General features: G+C 38.9%; 1 protein-coding gene across 2 annotated transcripts in view; it reads right to left on the bottom strand.

Annotated features, from left to right (window-relative positions):
• The window catches only part of LOC310851736 (phospholipase A2 inhibitor and Ly6/PLAUR domain-containing protein-like), a 68,413-nt gene that overhangs the window by 33,737 nt on the left and 14,309 nt on the right, over nucleotides 1–20,367 (bottom strand). The window contains exon 1 of one of the 2 annotated variants that reach the window (XR_014567805.1): nucleotides 7,340–7,498. The exons of the other annotated variant lie outside the window; for it this stretch is intronic. The gene's annotated coding sequence lies outside the window, so the exon portion shown is untranslated. Of the gene's footprint in view, nucleotides 1–7,339; nucleotides 7,499–20,367 lie in introns of those variants that run through there. 2 annotated transcript variants of the gene reach the window in all.

Below are 20,367 nucleotides of genomic sequence, written 5' to 3'. Positions count from 1 at the left end.
CTAGGAGCTGAGGCTTTTACCCACAGCGCCACCCGCGTCCCTATGTCTTTCTATACTTTGACATAAATAACCAACTGAACTCAAACCTGAGAAAAGCAAATGACATGTTGAACAACTTCAGGTTCTGAAAAGCCGGACATTATTTGATGTAACCAGTGAGGACTTCTTGAAATATTCACATCTCTTTTAGGACTACAAAAGTGAACTAATAAAATTTAGAACCTGAGGCAATGAACTGGATTAGGCCGACAAGTGGCTGAAAACTACAGAAAACTACAGAGATTGTACAATCTCTTTTGGACTACAAAAAGAGATTACCATCTGTGATTTCTGTCTTTTACTCTGCTTTCTTTTTTGTTGTTGTTGAAATAACTATATTAACACACTAACATAACCTAAATATATGATAACAAAAGGTCATTGGTGAAGCTAGTGGGACTGCATAATTTGAATAAGCCAATGAGAGACTTCTATTTTCATTTGGGGGATAAAGGCTGGATGAAAACTAAAGAGGAAATAAAGTGATGTAAGGAAAGGACATAAGAATATATAGATAAAGGGTAGAGGAAAGATTGTGTGCCCCCTAGGGGAGAGAGTTAAAAGCAAAGCTAATTACTGAGAAATAAACCATAAAATGTCGGGGGGACTCCAGGAGAGAGAAAGGCATCCCGACAAGAGGAAATCAGAGATTTAGACATTCTATGGTTAAAGATTAAAGAGGAGTTTAAGCAAAGTGAATTACACATGGAAAGCAAATTAGGAGAAATACTGGAACAGATAGATAGGAAAATAGAAAGTGCCATAGGAGAACTTTCTAAGAAGATACAAGACTTGACAGTCAAGTCAAAAATAATTGAGGAAACCAATAAAAGAACCCCCAAAAAATTGAGAGACCAAAAGAAAGAAACAGAAAAATTGAAGGAAGAAGTAAAAGATTTAAATAAAACGCAAGAACAATTATGGGACAATTTAGCCATGACAGAAATGCATTAGAAACAACTTAATTTAAAATTCAGAGGTGTCATAGAAGAAGTAAATGAGAATATAAGAGAAAAAATGGTTAAAGAACTTGCAAAATGGTTAGAAATAAAAGAAGAACAAGTTGCATATACAAGAGAGAGTGCTTTCAGAATAAGAGGGAAACCACAACAAACTAAGTCAAAAAAAATTCCTGGTGATTGTTTAGTAATATTTAATTCTATTGAAATGAAGAACACAATACTAAGAACAAGCTACAAAAGAAAGTTAATGATTGGAGGCCGTCCAATTATCATCTTTAAAGAAATTCCAATCAGGATTCTGCGCAAAAGGGACAATACAGACAATTAACAAGTGTCCTGAAGAGAAACACAATACAGTACAAATGGGAATTCCCAGAAGGGATTTCCTTTTTTTACAAGAATAAAAAGTTTAGATTGACAGACATACAAGAAGCAGGAAAGTTTTTGAGAAGATATGAAAAGGAGCTGGGTAAGGAAGAGGAAAGACATGGAGGAGGAGAAATAGACATGGAGGAGAGGAGAGGGAGGGGAGGGAAGGAGGATGAGGAGGAGAGGAGGGGAGGGGAGGTGGAGGAAGAAGCGGAAGACACAGGATCGGGGGAGGAAGAGGAGGGGAAGAGGTGGAGACTACTGGAAACAGAAGTACCAGAATTTAAATCAGAAACTAGGATAAAGTGTGGTTAGCTATAAACTGAAATGACTCTTAAGTTTTTGTCTTGGAATGTTAATGGCTTTAACGAAAAGTCCAAGAGAAATAAATTTGAGAAAATTGTAAAGAAAAAAAACATTGATGTGATTTGTTGCCAAGAAACGCATGTTGCCAAAAAACACAAACATATTCTAATAAATAAAAAGTTGGGAATAGAATTCATTAATTCAGATTCTAAGAAAAAAAGAGGGGTAGTAATATATGTGAAAGAGAGATTAGAACCTAAATTAATATGTAAGGATGAGGAAGGAAGAATTCTAGGAGTACAAATTAACTACCAGGGAGAAAACTGAACGTGGTAACGGTCTATGCACCAAACACAAATAAAACAGAGTTTTTTAAAAAACTGGAACAAGTTTTACTAGATTTAGAGAACAACAAGTTGGTCCTGCTTGGAGATTTAAATGGAGTGCCAACACCAGAATTAGATAGAAGCTCGAAAAAGAAGAATTTAAATCAAGGGAAACTTCCGAGATCGTTTAATTCACCTTGAGGAAAACTTAGATTTAATAGATATATGGAGACACAAAAACCCTACGACAAAACAGTTCACTCACTTTTCGGAGCCACATCGGAGTTGGAGCAGGCTGGATCAGATATGGATATCAAGAGAATTAACAATAAGAGTGTCAAAATGTGAGATACAACCTAGAACACTATCTGATCACAGCTCAATAATGTTACATCTAAATTGGAAGATCCAGGGTATGTATAAATGGAGAATGAATGATTATTTGTTTGAAAAAGAAGAAGTGATTGAAAAAGCTAAAACCACCTTAAAAGAATATTTTGAGTTCAATATTAATAAGGAGACAAATATGGATATAGTTTGGGATGCCAGTAAGGCAGTGTTAAGGGGTTTTCTGATACAACAAAATAGTCAAAGAAAAAAGGTGAGAGAACAAAAAAAAGAAGAATTAATTAACCAATTAAGAAATGTGAAAAGATCTTGATAGAAAAACCAAAGATGATGGGAACAAGCAATTGCACAAGATGTTGCAAACACAATACTCAATATTAATAAACCAAGAGGTGGAATGGGGAATTAAGTTAATGAAACAAATTTTTTTTGAATTGGCAAACAAAACTGGAAAGTTTCTGGCGTGGCAACTGAGAAAAAGAAGAAAACTAAGTGTCATCAATAAAATAAAAGTAGAAGAACAAGTCTTGGAGGACCCTAGGGAAATAAAAAAGAGCTTCCTTAAAATTTTTGAACACCTATATAAAAGAGAAGAAGAAGATGTAACAGAAATAGGAAAATATTTAGAAGAAAATAGAATTAACAGCATATCGGAAGAGGAAAGAACTGCATTAAATAAACCCATAAAAGCAGAGGAAATTCAAGAGGCGATAAAGAGGATGAAATTGGGGAAAGCCTCAGGCCCAGATGGTTTATTGGCCAAGTACTATAAAGTCCTAGAAGAACTTATAACACTGGTGTTATGTGAAGTAATGAATGAGATTTTACGAGGAGGAAGAATACCAGCGTCATGGAAAGAGGCATACATTACACTGATACCGAAAACGGATTCGGACAGACTTAACATTAAAAACTATACACCGATTTCATTATTGAATAATGATTATAAGATTTTCGCAGACGTAATGGCGAGCCGACTTAAAAAGTGTTTAGTCAATCTTATCCATACAGATCAGGCTGGTTTTCTACCAAATAGGCAAATAAAGGACAACATAAGACACACAATAAACATTATTGAATACTTGGAATCCAAAAATGAAATTCCCGCAGTTTTAATGTTCATTGATGCTGAAAAGGCTTTTGACAATGTATTCTGGCGTTTTTTTATAAAATGTTTGGAAATGACAGGGATAGAGGGCACGTTCCTGGAAGGAATAAAAGCAATTTACTCACAACAAAGTGCTAAATTAATTATTAATAACAACCTAACAGAATCTTTTGAAATTTCAAAAGGTACAAGACAGGGGTGCCCTCTGTCACCTCTTTTGTTTATTATGATGTTAGAGATAATTACAAATAAGATAAGAAAAATCCCAGAGATTCGAGGAATTAAAATTGGAGTGAAAGAATAAAAATTGAAAGCATATGCCGATGATCTTATGTTGTCTTTGGAGGAACCAAAAGAGAGTGTCGGTAAGGTGTTAGATATGCTAGAAGAATTTGGAAAACTATCTGGCTTTAAATTAAATAGAACTAAAATGATGACTAAAAATCTGACAGAAGAGATCAAAAACCAGCTTGAAACTCAGACTGGAATTAAAGCAACAAAAAAAGTAAAATACCTTGGAATCTGGTTAACGATGAAGAATATAAATCTGATGGAAGATAACTATATAACTACTTGGAAAGAAATAAGGAAGGACCTAGATACTTTGAACAGAATAAAACTTTCTTGGTCGGGGAGAATGGCGGCTATTAAAATGAGTTTATTACCGAAATTGCTATTCTTATTCCAAAATATACCGAAAATGAGGGGAACCTCAATATTTAAAGACTGGCAGAAAATACTCTCTAAATTTATCTGGCAAGGAAAAAGACCAAGAATTAGATTCAAATTACTTACAGATCAAAGAGATAGGGGAGGATTCGTGGTTCCAAATTTAAAGTTATATACTATGAAGCCTAGTGCCTTTGTTGGGTTAAAGATTGGATTATTATTAAAAATAAAGACCTGTTAGACTTAGAAGGATTTAACTTAAGATTCGGTTGGCACGCTTACCTATGGCGCAACAAGGGACAGGTCCATAAAGGATTTTCTAACCACATTTTTAGAGGGTCACTGCTAGAAGTGTGGGATAGAAACAAAAAATTACTGGAACAAAATACCCCTTGGTGATTATCACCAATTGATATTCTAACAATAAAAAAACAAACATTGAAGGAGAAAGGTGGACCTATGAAGACTTGCTAGTAAAAACAGAGAATGGTTGGAGGATTAGGCCATATGAAGAAATAAAAAACAAATTGACAGGTTGGATCCAATTTCACCAAATCAACTCTAAATGGACTGAAGATAAAAAGAATGGTATGAGTGAGAAAAAATCTAGATTCCAGATTGAAATATTAGAGAGCAAAACAAAACTCCTATCGAAAATAGGAAATCTGCTTGCTGCTTGAATGGGACACTAAGGATGAGGAAGTAAAGGAGGTAATGGTGAGATGGGCAATGGACCTTGGACATAACATAGAGTTTGATAAATGGAAGGCATTATGGAATAAAGGAATGAGATTCTCGGCATGTATAACACTCAGGGAAAATATGTATAAAATGATGTACAGGTGGTATATCATGCCTGTAAAATTGGAAAAAATATACAAAACTGGTGATAAATTATGCTGGAAATGTAAGATCAAGGAGGGTGACTTTTATCACATGTGGTGGTCGTGTGAGGTAATCAGAAAATTCTGGGAATCTATTTATAATGAGCTAAAAAAAATAATCCTTAAATACACCTTCATAAAAAAACCCGAGGCATTTCTGCTGGGGATAATAGGAGAGGAAATCAAAAAGGAAGATCAAACACTTTTTCAGTATGCAACAGTGGCTGCCAGAACTTTAATAGCGCAGAATTGGAAGACATAAAAAACCCAACCATAAATGAGTGGCAATCTAAACTATTGGATTATTTAGAATTGGCAAAAATGACACAGAAAATAAGAAACCAAAAAGGCATAAAGTTTAACAACGAATGGAATAAATTTATGGTATACATGGAAACAGAAGTAAAAAATTTTAAAACCACAGTAGGTGTGACATAACGCCTGTGACGCAAAGAGTTTTTTGAGGAAAAGAAACTGCAGATAGAGATATTCTTAACACATTCCGAAACCGAGATGAAGTGAAGTCAATTTAGTGTTCTGTAAGTTAATGTAAGATAATTTGCTGATGTCTTATGTCAGGTGATGTTCTTTTTCTCTCTCTTTTTTTCTTTTCTCTCTTTATTATTATTATTTTTAAGTTTGTCTTATGTATTTTTTCTCTGTGTATTTATGTTTTATATGTTGTCTTTGTTTTATAATGAATTAAATCCAATTTTTAAAAAAAGAGTTCATCTCTCAATCACAAGCAGTAGACTCTTTCCTCCTTAATCGATAGAACCAGACATTCTTTTTATGTTCACAATTAATTTGCAAAATGCATTAAATTTGGAATTTCTGCAGAACTTCATTTTAGGTCAAATTTATTGCATGAAGAATCATGCCTTTTTGCATACACCTGACAATACATCTGCCATACACTGCACGCTCTCTTCTAGTCGATCCTAACAGCTTGCAGGTTCAGGGCATGCTTCCCTGAACTCCTGTTGTTGAACACAAGACACTTAGCAAGACACTTGCATTGCACCAACTTTACTACCCCCTTATGCCTCTCCCTCCAAGAATGTAGCAGTGATGTTGGAACAGATGATCAAGCAAGCACCATCCCACGCAGGATCGCCCCAAGGCATTTTGGCACTGAAGTGCCAAATGGTACCTGGGTAAAAGGAGTGGTGGGTTAACCAGGAACAAGCAAAGGGATCAAATCAACCTTAACCAATGGTTCAAGTAGGAACCAAAAACCATCAAGGTGGAGGTGTTAGGATATTTCCGTTCCACCTTAAAAGGGAGCAGGCTTTGTGAGTCACAGAGTCTGCGCATTTCCTGATCACAGGAAGTTTATGTTTTCTATTGCTTTCATTTCTCTCTCTGTGTCAGAGACACTGAAGCAGGCAGCCATGTTTTTCTTTGTTCTGATCAACGCTGAATAAAATTTGTAAATAATACTCTCCTGCATGCAACTTTCGCTGTGCATTATCTGCTGATAGAGAGCGTGCATCAGCTCTAGAATGTGGCAGGCTATTTTTGGAGCTCATGTCGCTAATTGCTGATACTGTGTGTCTACGGGAGATCGATGGACGTCCAGAGGCCGCTTGGGGGCCATGATGGACTGTGTTTCCCTGGCAGTATCCCAACAGGAGGGACCCACTATGAATCAAGCTGTGTGACTGAAACCCTTTTTAAGAGGTGAACTACAGGAATACTTCCTTCATGTTGGTGGCTTCCTCATCATTTCATCACTGAGAATTATTTCAAAATTACTTGAGGCCCCCCTCAAGGAGCCATAAAAGTGTGAAGCACCATCATCTCCCATTCTGGTTGCTCAGATTTTGAATAGTTTTTATACATCTGTGAAAGGATTGTCAATTTTAATGTCATTTACGGCAAAGGGGATATTCAGCTTATATTCCAGGCTTATTGTCCTAGATTGATAACCAAAACCAAACTGGAGTTCATTGGTTTGACTCAATAGGGATTTCTGGTTGATGCAAATAAAGTTCTCCAAGCTTGGCGATCAGCACCAAATTCAGCCACTGCTTGTGATCAGGTGATGTTAGATTCCCCATTTTCATATGCAAGCCATGCATTCCTTACTTCAGATGTTGTTGGACTGCATCTCCCATCATCCCTGACTGGTGGGTGGCTAGCTGAGGCTGATGGGAGTTCTAATTCATCTACAGCTGAAGTGTCACAGCTTCCTCACCTCACTTTTTTCATAGGTGAGTTGTTCCAGCATAGACTTCTATATGCTAGTAGAACCCTTAAAGTTCACCTATATCTTAACCTAGGTCAAATCCAACAGCAAAAGACAAAAAGACAGGCAAATCTTACCTATATTTGTACGCAGAACACTGGCAGAACAGGTATACATAACATTATTATTACAAGGTGTATCTGCATTGCTATTATCTGTGAATCCAGTCCTGTTAAACTTATGTTTGCACATTAGACGTACCGCTGAGGACAGGAGGAAAAGATTCATGAATTATCATCATCATCATCATCATCATCATCATTGTTTTGTTTTGCTGTTTGCTTAATGAGGTACAGAGGAGGAGGTGTTCGTGAATTAAACTTTTAAATTAAAAAGTGTTTAATTTAATAAGCATTTTAATAGAAGAGGATGAAATGAAATGAATAAAACACTCATTAATTAAAACTCTTGTAGCCATTGTTCAGAACACTGGTTTAATTATTTCCAAGAAGTGGGGAGGTGTACCCTCCCTTTCTCACAGCCAACTTTTCCTCCCATCCAGACTCTCACTTAAATACATTTTCTTCCCACTGTTTGGTCACAAGCGTAGATCTGAGCCCAATTAAACTATGGCATTTTCTACAAGAGGCACTGAATGCCCCCAATTTCAATGACTTTTAAAGAGGATTAGATAAATTGATGGAGAATAAGACTACTAAGGCTACTAAGTATGACGGCTATGTATTACCTCCAATATCAAAAGTAGCATATTTCAAATAACAGTTGCTGGAACCCACAGTAAGCCAGAGTGTTGCTGTGGTGTGGTCCTGATTGTGTACTTTCCTTAGTCACTAGGTTGGCCAGTGTTAGGACAGGATCGTGAACTAGGGATGAACCTATCTATCCATTTCACTTGCTGTCAATTTCTTATTTTTCTAATTCATTTATTTATCTGCAGCCACTTCCTCTAAGAAGCTCAAGGTAGTGTACATGGTTTTCTCCTCCCCATTTTATCCTCAGAAGATTCCTGTGAGGCAGGTTAAGCTGAGGGATCCCCAGTGAGCTTTGTGGCTGAGTGAAGCCTAGCCTCCTGCATCCTTGTCTGACACTCAAATCACATTCAGCTCCCCAAATTTCCACAATCAACGAGTAGCAGTAGTGAATCTGGATCCTCACCAGTGAGTTGATGTGATCTGTTCCAAGGAGTAGACTTGAAGGTGTCTTTCTTTGTAAAATTTATTTAATTTCTTCCTGCAATGGCCATACTTTGTTTTCTTCCCCTTCCTTTCCTAAGCAACTTTTACTCTCCATTCCAATGGAATTATTCTTCTATCCTATTTTTAAGCCATATTTCCTCCACCTCTCCCAGTAAAGAAAAGCTTATTCACCTTCTTAGCACTTTCCCTGCACTTTGAAATCATGCCCAACATTTTCATCTGGCAATCTCTTGCCTTTGCAAATCCCCCCCTCAGTATCCCTACCCTCACCCACCCACACCCAGAGAGAGAGAGAGAGAGAGAGAGAGAGAGAGAGAGAGAGAGAGAGAGAGAGAGATCTCCACATTTTGTGTGTATTGCTGAAATGCAGCTTCCATGTCCAAATTTGGTTTGCAGTTCCTCCAGAAGATTAACTTACCTGTCCTTCTTGCAGGGCAGGCTTCCCAAAAAGCATTGGAGCCTAACAGATGATTTGCATACTGTGCACATGTGGTCTTTCCTACCTGTGTGGTTCAGAGTTTTTCATCCGATACAGTATGTTTTTGTCTCCTCTCTTTATGCCCAGTCTCCTAACGCAATGGGTGTAGAAGTACATCCACCTCTGGACTCTATAAAATCCACTTGTACCATACAAAAATATTTCTCTGTCCTACAATCTGCTCCTCTGAGACATTGTTGTTTTATGCAGTCAGGCAACTACAGCTCTTCATTTTTTTTATTTTTAGTAATCTGGATTCTAAAATTATTATTATTGTAACAGCATGCCACTCAGTTTTATAAACCTGTACCTATATAGCAATTTTAAAGCAGAAACTCCTTAAAGAATCCTAAAAGGTTGTGGATAGTGAGAATACAGGCCATTGTCTCTTAGCAAAAGAGGCAGCTGCCATATGTATTGGTGCAGGGCAGCAGGGAAGGTGTCGATTCCCCCTGGTAGGGATACTGCAGGACAATGGACAGCTCCAAGCGAACAACGTGTTGTAAGGAGGCTGAAAAGTCCATTGAGGCCATATAACTATGTCCATCATTAAAGCAGAACAAATGCTGTAATTTGTTTCTTTGGTTGTTCTGCTGCAAACACTAAGTGCTTGTGATAATATTTTTAAATATCTTCCCGCAATGGCTGTGACCGCCAACCATATTCTTCAGTGCCTGATTGTAGCCCTCATTTGCGACAGCCATGTGCACAAACTGCTAATACTATCGCATCCAAGGTCTATGAGAAGTTGCTGGGTCCTTGATGAATAAAAGTATATTCTGAGCCTGTTCCTCAGTCTTTGCTCTTACTTGATGTGGGAGTCTTACTGAGTTGGAAGGAGCAAAATACTGATCAAGGTACAGCTCAGGTGACTGCTCAGCTGGCATGGCTCAGGACTGTTGAAAGGTGGCAGGGACACACTGCTATGCACTGAATGACTCCAAGATAATTACTGAGAACTAATTAAATCATATTATGGAACTTTGCCCCTCCTTGTTCTAATTGTGTCAGATCATTGGGGGGGGGGGTACTTTGACTCAGCTCATCTGTTTGCTGATGACTGTCCTTAGCCACATTGTCTTGAATAGAACCCAGCTAGTTGCTTATACCTGCTTCAAATCCCATTTTTCATTTCCAAAAGATAAGAAGAGCCCTGAAGTACAGAAGAATCCTTCTTGGAGTGGCTGTTCAGATGTCCATGGGTACAGGAACATCATGATAGGAGGGTGGTAGGCCACTCCCACTGTGCGGGTGGCAGTAGCGGCCCCGTGAACCTGGGCCCTTATGCCTCTTTCGCTGTCTGGAAGGCTAACAGCAGCTCTGGCTGTGCTCATTTTGCTCTTCAAGATATGGCAACTCTAATAGGCTGCAGTGATGGTCACCAACTCAGATGACTTAAAAAGAGGATTAGAGAGGGCATGTTTTCCCACAGTGCCTATGTTCTACTTCCACTGTCAAAAGAAGTTTTGCCTTTGAATAATTGGTGCTGGGGATTTTTGATGGACAGAATATTGTCACAGTCTTGTCCAGCTTGTAGGCTTTCGACAGGGATCGGTTGGGATGCTGGACTAGATGGGTGATTGTCCTGATCCAGCATCTTCACCTTGTGTTTAAATGGGTGAGGGACAGCTTTTTGCCTATTTCCTTCTTCTCTTTCCACTGCTCTTGGACACAGAGCAATATCCTCATTTCCCACTAAACCAGCCTCACACTGATGGGTAATTATGGTTCAGCATAAATCTCCTCCTTCTGAATTCAAGAATTCACAACAATGGGGCAGTTGGGGAGTTGGAAGCCTAGTGGTGAGAGTCAGCCCTCAGGATCCGTGTCTCTTCCTTTTTTGCTGTTGATGGAGGGAGATGGGATGCAGGACACAGAGAAAAGTGTGCTGTATCATAGTGTGTCATTATACTTATTATGATAAATATAAAGGATTGTGTGAAATAAAAAATTGGTTCTAAAATGTGCATCTTTCAAATCATTAGTTTGGAATGGGGAAGTATGGTATATGCTGATATAAAGCACCAGAGTTTTGTTTTTAATGTAAAACAGAAGGCAAACAGAGGTTTGACAATTTTTGAATGCATGGTTATGTCATCTAACCCCAATACAAGAGGACACATCTCTCAACTAAGTGAAATGAGAAAAAAGTTAGAACAGGTGGTGGAAGAGACTGGCTGGGCCTAACAATCTTTGTATGTTCAGGTACCTTAACCTTTTTAAAACACAGCATACAAAAAGTCATATTTAAAAGGCAATGGACATTTACGCCAATCCTATGGGCCTTCTACTCTGACCATTCCTTACAGTTGAAGAGTACATTCACCCTGGAGGCAAAGTTATTTTCAAGCTGATTTGAACGTATACCCCTCAACAGTCCCAATTTGGCCAGAATGGACACGTAATTCATTAAGCTGTCATGGGCTGTGCCTTGATTCCAGGGCCATCAATCACCTCAGGACACTCAGCCATTAGCGTGTTACTGCCGCCCATAACCTGTTAAAGTTTGTGGGTCATAAATCCTTTGACCCACGGAGTCTGCTGCAACAGCACTGCAATAAAATTGTTTTATTGCCACTCCAACAAACTTCAATGATGCCCACACGCTTCCACTCCCGCGCTGCCACTCTTCTCAGTTGTCGGACAGTTAAGAGTTAACACTCCAGGAGCGTTTTTATCAGCTGGGTGCACTGCCCACATGGCCCGGGCATTTTCCATTGATCTATGCTCTCTGGGGGCTGCTGAGAGCAGTCTGTCTGAGAATGTGAGCAAGGTAGTTTCGTTTTGTTAGAGAGAGAAAGCTGCAAGCAAGCAGCTAGATTCTGTAGGTTTCCCAGAAATCCTATATTTTTATATTGTAACATGAAGCCCTTTTTTCATATTGGATGCAGTCTTTTTAAGGAACTCTGTGCAAATCAGCCAGATGCCTCTTCCAGTCTAACCACACCTACACTCAAAACAAAACAAAACAAATCCTTCCAGTAGCACCTTAAAGACCAACTAAGTTAGTTCTTGGTATGAGCTTTATTTTTTTGCTAAATCAGGGAGGAAAGATAGAGCAATTACTGCAAAAGTTCAAGATGGCAGACTGCAAACGTGTCAGAACACCAGTGGAAACGTGTTTTCTGAAAGACAGTCAGTCTGAGGTAAAGCCAGAGTTCGAGAACTGGGAGGTGTTTCAATCTGCTCTGGGGAGTCTGCTATATCTCTCACAATGGTGCAGACCCTATATAGCTGTTGCTTTTAATCTCCTAAGCAGAGAGGCTGCAAAACCCAGTGTGGTGGCCTGGAATGGTGTAAAAAGTGTTCTTAGGTATCTGCAAGAGACCAAGTAGTATAGTCTCACACTGTCAGCTAAGGGACATGCACAGATTCAGTGATGGGCAGATGCAGATCGGGCCAACAACTCAGACAGGAAGTCTATCTCCGGAATGGTTGTAATGTACAGAGATTCTATAATTGGCTGGAGGTCCAAGAAACAAAGCCTCATTGCTCTGTCATCAACTGAGGCAGAATTCAGCGCTCTTTCAGGAGTGTGTAGACAGCTGGAATTCTACACATGTCTGGTCCAGGAGATATGTGGAGTTTGTTGCCTACCCATAACAGTGTGGGAGGACAATCAAGCTTGCCTGAAACTGGCAGAGACAGGCCAATTCAATGCCCGGACCAAGCATTTGGACATACGGTTCAAAAACGTGTGTGAGGGTGTTAGGACAAACATGATCAAACTGAAGTATTGTCCTAGCAAAGAGAACCTTGCTGATGGTTTTACCAAGCCCTTAAGTTTCCCGAAGCACAGAGAGTTCTGTGAGGGGCTAAACATGGGTTGAACTGTTTGTACATTTGCACCCAGGTCATTGCGAATGAGAGGGGGTGTTGTGATTCTGGATAGTTAAGAGTTAACATTCCAGGAGCATTCTTATCAACTGGGTGCACTGCCCACATGAGCCAGGCATTTTCCTTTGATCTGTGCTCTCTGGGGGCTGCTGAGAGCAGTCTGTCTGAGAATGTGAGCAAGGTAGTTTCGTTTTGTTAGAGACAGAAAGCTGCCAGCATGCAGCTAGATTCTGTAGGTTTTTCTTTTCTGTTTTTGTATGGTTCTAAATAAAGAATGATAGAATAGAAGTACTGGTGTCAAGCTGAGTTATTTAGGACACCACGCAGACACAGACAAAGCCTTTTTACACTGCGTGTGAACTCTGCTAACATCTGGCAACTGAGAAGAGTGGCAGCACTCGAGTGGCAGCATGTGGGCGCCATTGACGTTTGTCGGAGTGACAATAAATCAAACTCCATTGGGCCAAAGGATTTACAACCCACAAACTTAAACATGGCTGCCACATATCTTTGAGGTTTAGAAAGTGGTGTGAAAATATACTAGTTTAGACTACGTCAGATTTGTTAATTTCTGTTTACATATTTCCCCAAATGTTCCCAAAATCTTAAGTGACCTTCTTCTGACATTTTTTATTCCTATTTGGTAACTGGATTCTTACTCCACTGTTGTCTTATTTTTCTTAAATAAATATGTATTCTGTACTTTTTGTGGATATTTGGATGCAGTCTTGATCCAAACCAATACCTCAGATCCTTTCAGGAATCCTGGCTGTTATGTTCTGCTGGAGACATCTGAAAAAAGCTCTTGCTTTCTGGAATCACCCAGATGTCCCTTGTACCCACCGTGGCTTTAAAAATAAAATAAAATAAAATAAAATATAAAAAATAAAATAAAATAAAAAATGTAGAAAAAAATAAAATGCTTAATGTGCTGCAAGTGGTGGTGGTGGGAAATCTGAACCTGGTGCCAGTTACCAGGTGGAGAGGTAGAGAAGTGGGCATCTCCCAGGGTGAGAGGCTGGGTGAGAAAAGGAAAAGTCCAAGGTGAAAATGGGGAGGGTCTGTCATTGGGAGTCAGGGAGGGTGCTTGTGACTTGTCTTTTTTTAAAAAAATATTTATTAACAGTTAAAAGATTACAAAAAGAAGAAAAAGAATTAAACAAGACAATACGATACATTACAAAAACAAAAACACTACATAAAACATTGAATTAACAAAACAAAACAATTAAAAACACATCCAATAATTTCAATATCTTATCTTTCATTCACTTGTTTCAGCGACCTCCTTACACCTCCCTTTTTGTATTCCACTTCAGTTAAGTGTTTCAGCAATTCCTTTCCATCTTCTTCTATTTCTGTCCTGTAATTTATCTTAACATATTCTAACCTTATTTTTCCCTTTAATGCATTAACAATCTATTTGTACTTAGTTCCTTATAACATTTCTGCTAAAGCCATATAACTTCATTCCAACATTTCCCTAACATTCATTGATTTTACAAAACAAAAAATTCCTTCCAGTAGCACCTTAAAGACCAACTAAGTTAGTTCTAGGTATGAGCTTTCGTGTGCATGCACACTTCTTCAGATACACATGTCTTCAGATACACATGGTCTTTAAGGTGCTACTGGAAGGAATTTTTTGTTTTGACTATGGCAGACCAACACGGCTACCTATCTGTAATTGATCTTACAGTATTTCTGTAAATAATCTTTAATTTTTTTCCAGTCTTCTTCCACCAACTCTTCTTCCTGGTCTCGGATTCTGCCAGTCATTTCCACCAGTTCCATATAGTCCATCAACTTCATCTGCCATTATTCCCGGGTGGGTAAATCTTGTGTCTTCCAGTACTTCACAATGAGTATTCTTGCTGCTGTTGTCGCATACATAAAAAAAGTTCTGTCCTTCTTTGGCACCAATTGGCCGACCATGCCCAGGAGAAAGGCCTCTGGTTTCTTCAAGAAGGTATATTTGAATACCTTTTTTCATTTCATTATAAATCATCTCCCAGAATGTCTTAATCCTTGGGCATGTCCACCAAAGGTGAAAGAATGTACCTTCAGTCTCATTACATTTCCAACATTTATTGTCAGGTAAATTATAAATTTTTGCAAGCTTGACTGGTGTCATGTACCACCTATAAATCATTTTCATTAAATTCTCTCTCAGGGCATTACATGCCGTATATTTCATACCTGTGGTCCATAACTGTTCCCAGTCAGCCATCATAATGTTATGTCCAACATCTTGTGCCCATTTAATCATAGCAGATTTCACCGTTTCATCCTGAGTGTTCCATTTCAACAGCAAGTTATACATTCTTGACAAATTCTTAATTTTGGGATCTAACAATTCTGTTTCCAATTTTGATTTTTCCACCTGGAAGCCAACTTTTTTGTCCAAGTTATATGCCTCCATTATTTGGTAGTAATGGAGCCAATCTCACACTCTATTTTTTAATTTTTCAAAACTCTGCAGTTTTATTCTGTCTCCATCTTGTTCCAGAATTTCCCAGTATTTCGGCCATTTGGCCTCCATATTGAGTTTTTTCTGTGCCTTCGCTTCAATTGGTGACAACCATCTTGGGTTTTCTTTTCTAACAAATCCTTATATCTTATCCAAACATTAAACAGTGCTTTTCTAACATTATGGTTTTTAAACTCTTTATGTGCTTTTATCTTATCATACCACAAATATGTATGCCAACCAAATACGTTGTTGAAACCTTCCAAATCCAGCACATCAGTGTTTTCAAGAAGCAGCCATTCTCTCAGCCAGCAAAAAGCAGCTGATTCATAATAAAGTTTAAGGTCTGGCAGGGCAAATCCACCTCTTCCTTTAGCATCAATTAATATCTTAAATTTTATTTGAGGCTTCTTGCCCTGCCAGACAAATCTGGAAATATCTCTCTGCCACTTCTTGAAACAACCCATCTTGTCCAAAATTTGCATCAGCAAATGCTTTCAGTTTGTACTGTTTAGCTCCCACTTGTATACCTTTAATCAATTGGTCCTTTCTAATCATATTTAGCAAAACCTCCAGGACCGATATGAAAAGCAATGTAGAGATTGGGCAGCCTTGTCGTGTCCCTTTCTCAATCTTAAAAACTTCTGTCACTACATTGTTCACAATTAATTTTGCCTTTTGTTCTGAATAAATTGCACCTATACCATTTTCAAAACCTTGACCTATCCCCATCCCCTGTAAATTCTTTTTCATAAAACTCCAAGAAATATTATCAAAAGGTTTCTCCGCGTCCACAAATATCAGAACTGCCTTAGTATTAATATTCACTTGTAGTTTTTCTAAAATATTAATTATGTTCCTCGTATTGTCAGACAAATGTCTGCCCGGGAGAAAGCCCGCTTGATCTTTATGAATGTCTTCTACTAGCACCTTTTTTAATCTTTTGGCCAAAATGTCTGCAAAAAAATTATAATCCACATTAAGCAGCGATATGGGGCGGTAGTTCTTAAGCTGTGTCTTTTCAGTCTCTGTTTTCGGTATAAGTGTAATATAAGCTTCCTTCCACGACTCTGGTGCCCTTTTCCCTTCCAATATTTCATTGCAGACTTCCTTCAATGGTTGTATTAACCATTATTTCAAAGATCTGTAATATCTTGAAGTCAAACTATCCGGTCCTGGAGATTTTCCCAATTGCATGTTCTGTGTGGCCCCTTCCACTTCCTGATCCGTTATTTTATAATTCTACATTAACTTATTTTCCTGAGATATTTTCTGTAGTCCATTTATTTTCAAAAATCGATCAATGTCCATTTCTTTCTGCTTCTCCTGTGTATAAAGTTGTTTAAAGTACCTCTGGAAGCACTTTCTGATCTCCGCTGGGTTCTGTATATTCTTTCCTTCCACTTCCAAATTCGTAATAGTATTAAGTTTTTGTCTTTTTTTCATTTGCCAAGCCAACAATTTTCCACACTTATTTGCCGATTCAAATGTCTTTTGTCTCATCTGTTTGATCTTCCATTCTATTTCCTGATTCATCATTTTCATATATTGTACTTGATATAACTTTATCTCTTTCAGGATCTCTTGTGACTTTGGTTTTGCTCTCAGTTTCTTCTCTCCTATCTTTATTTTCTCCAAGATTTTATCTTTTCTTTCATTTTGAGTTCTCTTCTTAATTGCATTCTGTTGTATCAAAAATCCTCTCATTAAGGCTTTACTTCCGTCCCAGGTTACTTTTTTTTCCCACTGTAGTATTCGTATTTGGGCCTTCTTGATCACTTCTTCATTCCTAAACAAAGTATCATTCATCCTCCATCTAAAAGAACCAATTGGCTTCAATTTCATTTCCATCTTCACAGCATTATGGTCAGAACAAGTTTTGGGGCAAATCTCCACTTTGCTGGTGCTTGTGACTTGTCAATGCTGTGACTTGTTTGCGAAGCATTTTGAGGATGAAATTGCTTGCACCCGCTGGAAACTTGACCCCTCTGTTACTGCAGATGAATCTCAAGGGCTGCCCAGAGAACTGTCCAGCCCTGTTGTGTTGGAAGTGTTTCAGTTGGTAACATTCAAGGATATTGCCTCTTGCCCCTCTTATCTGAGGAAAAGGAGCAGGGAGGGGACAGCTGACTGGCTCAAAATGTGATTAATGCCTCCTTACAAGAGGGTGTGGTCCCTGCCTATCTGAAGGCAGTAGTGGTGAGCCATCAACACAGATGGGTTATGTGTACCCCCCCCCCCAAGTTATTTCACAGTGGCCCCTGGAGGTGGGACTTCTGGGCTTGGATTTTTTGGGTGAAGTGTCATATGACAACTTCAATCAAACTCTAGAGGGGTGCGGCATAACTAATTGACAGGAGGTCGTATTGTAATACTACTGATGCCTGTTGTATGCATGACCAATGTATCTTGCAAGGCTGCTCCTGTAATTCAGTGTCAGGAGAGAGATGAGCTGGCAGAGTCCAGGAATGATAAACCATGGACTGCAAAACTGAGCTTGAATCTTGATACTGACGCTCCACCATGATTGCCACAAGGGTCCTGTAACTTTCAGGCTTCCTGTCTGCTATATATGCTTCCCTATTCTGAAATATTCATCTGAAAGAAGACTTGGTAATGCAAGAAAAACTAAAACTTAATTATAAAAAGAAAGGACGATGATAAGGGGGGAAGAGGAGGTTGTAGGGATCAGTGCTGTTTTCCTAGATTTACAAATGCCGGAGCTCACCATGAACTTCCTTGTTCTCTGAGAATGGCAATAGAATAACACACACACCCCCCCACCAAAAAAAGGTGTCAAAGCTGAGCTCCAGTGAACTCTGGCTGAAACAATGCTCTAAGTTAAATTCTTCAGAGGAGAAACCTATTATCTAACAAAACCTCTGATTTTAATAATGATTTTTTTCCTGTGCAATGTATATTATTTTGTTTTCATCCTGTTTTATGTATTTTATATTTAGTAATGTGTTTGGCTAAATCAATAAATAATAATTGCATTTGCATCTGAAAGAAACAATTCCGAGAACCAGCATTTTATTTTTCATAGCATTTATTTTTCATTGTAATGATCATAATGAAAACTTGACTATTTTTTAATGATACACTACAGAGTTTTTTTTTTTTGTATTTAGAACTTTTTCTCTGCCCCCTTCCTTTACCTCCACCAAAAGCATAAAAGAACGAACCACATATCCTGAGCCCTGAATTTCACTACTAAACCTCCAATTCCCCCTCATTGCCGTGGATTTTGGAATACACAAGGAGGAGGTTTACCCTTCATGTTCAGGCTGGTGTGTGATTAATGAAGCATTATAACATATTTTTTAGGTAATAAAAAGCATAAATCTCCCAGCTCCAAGTATTCTTCTGTTTTTGGGGATGGCACAAAAATCTGTTGTTGCACAACCTTGGAAAGTGAAATGCTGGTGCACTAAGAGAACTGAGGGAAAAGAAAACAAATGTTGACATTATTCCTTTACCCAGGGACTAGGAGATGGTGCCTGTAATGGTGAATGAGAATTTAAATAAGTTAGTTTTAAAAAGTGTATATTTAAGAAATCTGAGAAATATCATAATTTCATCAGAACATGAATATACAAAATTTTCAACATTAGAAGTTCAGGTAAAAATTAACTCAGATATAATTTAAAATTGCTATCATACCCAAAGGACTCTCAAGACACAAAGAATATTAATAAACAAGTTATATTTATAAGATATAATGAAATCAAAGCTTTTGAAAACAGGCCTAATTAACAAGATTAACCAAATCATATTCTTGAGGGTGAGGGTGAGCTGCAATAAAATGGGAGGAATTCTATCCCCCCATCTCCTGAGCATGTGAAAAGACGCATGCTGTGGCCACACAGCAAGATTTGAAAACAACACTCCCTCCTTGGTGTCTGAACCTTGAGTGTGTGAACCTGCCATAAGTCAACAGGGTGATGCAGCAGCAAAAAAAGCTGGACAAATACTTCTGTGAGGTCTGGGAATGAGAGTTGTTTGTTCACTACAAAGAAAAAGAGAGACATTTTGAAATTCAAAGCTCACTGTTGGAATTTTCTTCCTCTTAATAAAAAAGAAAGTTACTTGTCTCTTTGACATCTGATGGGAGGTCATTCCACAGTGTGGGCACCACAACTATGAAGGCCCTCTGCCTGGTTCCCTCTAGGCTCACTTCTCACATTGAGAGAACTGCCAGAAGGCCCTCAGAACTAGATCTCAGTGTCTGGGGTGAATGACGGGGGTTGAGATGCTCCTTCAGAAAAATCCTGGATATTGGATCCATATGCAATGTGCTCCGGGTGCACATGGATGCACTGTAGGCTTTAACAAGTAAAACTGATCCGCCTGTCTTGGCAAAGGTTTCCAAAGGGTAAAATGGATAAAGTGAGACCTCAGGAGTCGAATGTGCCAATGACTGAGAGAGTGCCAGGTATGAATCAGCCACTCACACAAGTATGAGGAAGGTCTCGATGGGAGTCAGCAATGGCCATGGAACTTCCTCCATTAGGCAGCTACACAAACATGGTCAAAATGAGTAAAAACGGAGTAATGGGACCTAGGTGTGTTTGTTGGATTGATAGTCAAAGGATGCAGGTGGTGCTGTGGCCTAAACCACCAAGCCTCTCGGACTTGCCGATCACACGGTCTGCAGTTTGAATCCTCACTACGGGGTAAGTTTCTGTTGCTCTGTCCCACATCCTCCAACCTAGCAGTTGGAAAGCATACCAATGAAAGTAGATTAATAGGTACCGCTGTGGTGGGAAGGTAAACGGTGTTTCCATGCACTCTGACACTTGTCATGCTCCTCTATGGACCAGAAGCAATTTAGTCATGCTGGCCACATGACCCATAAAGCTATCTGTGGGCAGACACCAGCACCCTTGGCATGAGAGTGGAGATGAGTGCCACATCCCAAAGTCGAATTCAACTGGAGTTAACCGTCCAGGGGTCCTTTACCTTTACCTGATACCCAAAACAAGTGAGTCCATTTTTCACTGCCCTTTCTCAGGAACCCACAGTTGGAGGCTACAGCATACACATGGCAGTCTTGGGGGGGGGGGGGTACTGCTTCCACACAAGAGTTACACAAAATCCTCACCTGCCCATTTTTTTGAATTTGTCTAACCTTCCACAATTATTTTCCTGTCCTACAATTTG

This window comes from Podarcis gaigeae, assembly GCF_964106915.1.
Source record: "Podarcis gaigeae genome assembly, chromosome: 8".
In the NCBI taxonomy this organism is placed as follows: Eukaryota; Metazoa; Chordata; class Lepidosauria; order Squamata; family Lacertidae; genus Podarcis; species Podarcis gaigeae.
The sequence above is the reverse complement of the archived record's forward strand: the minus strand, read 5'-3'. Positions and strand labels throughout refer to the sequence as shown.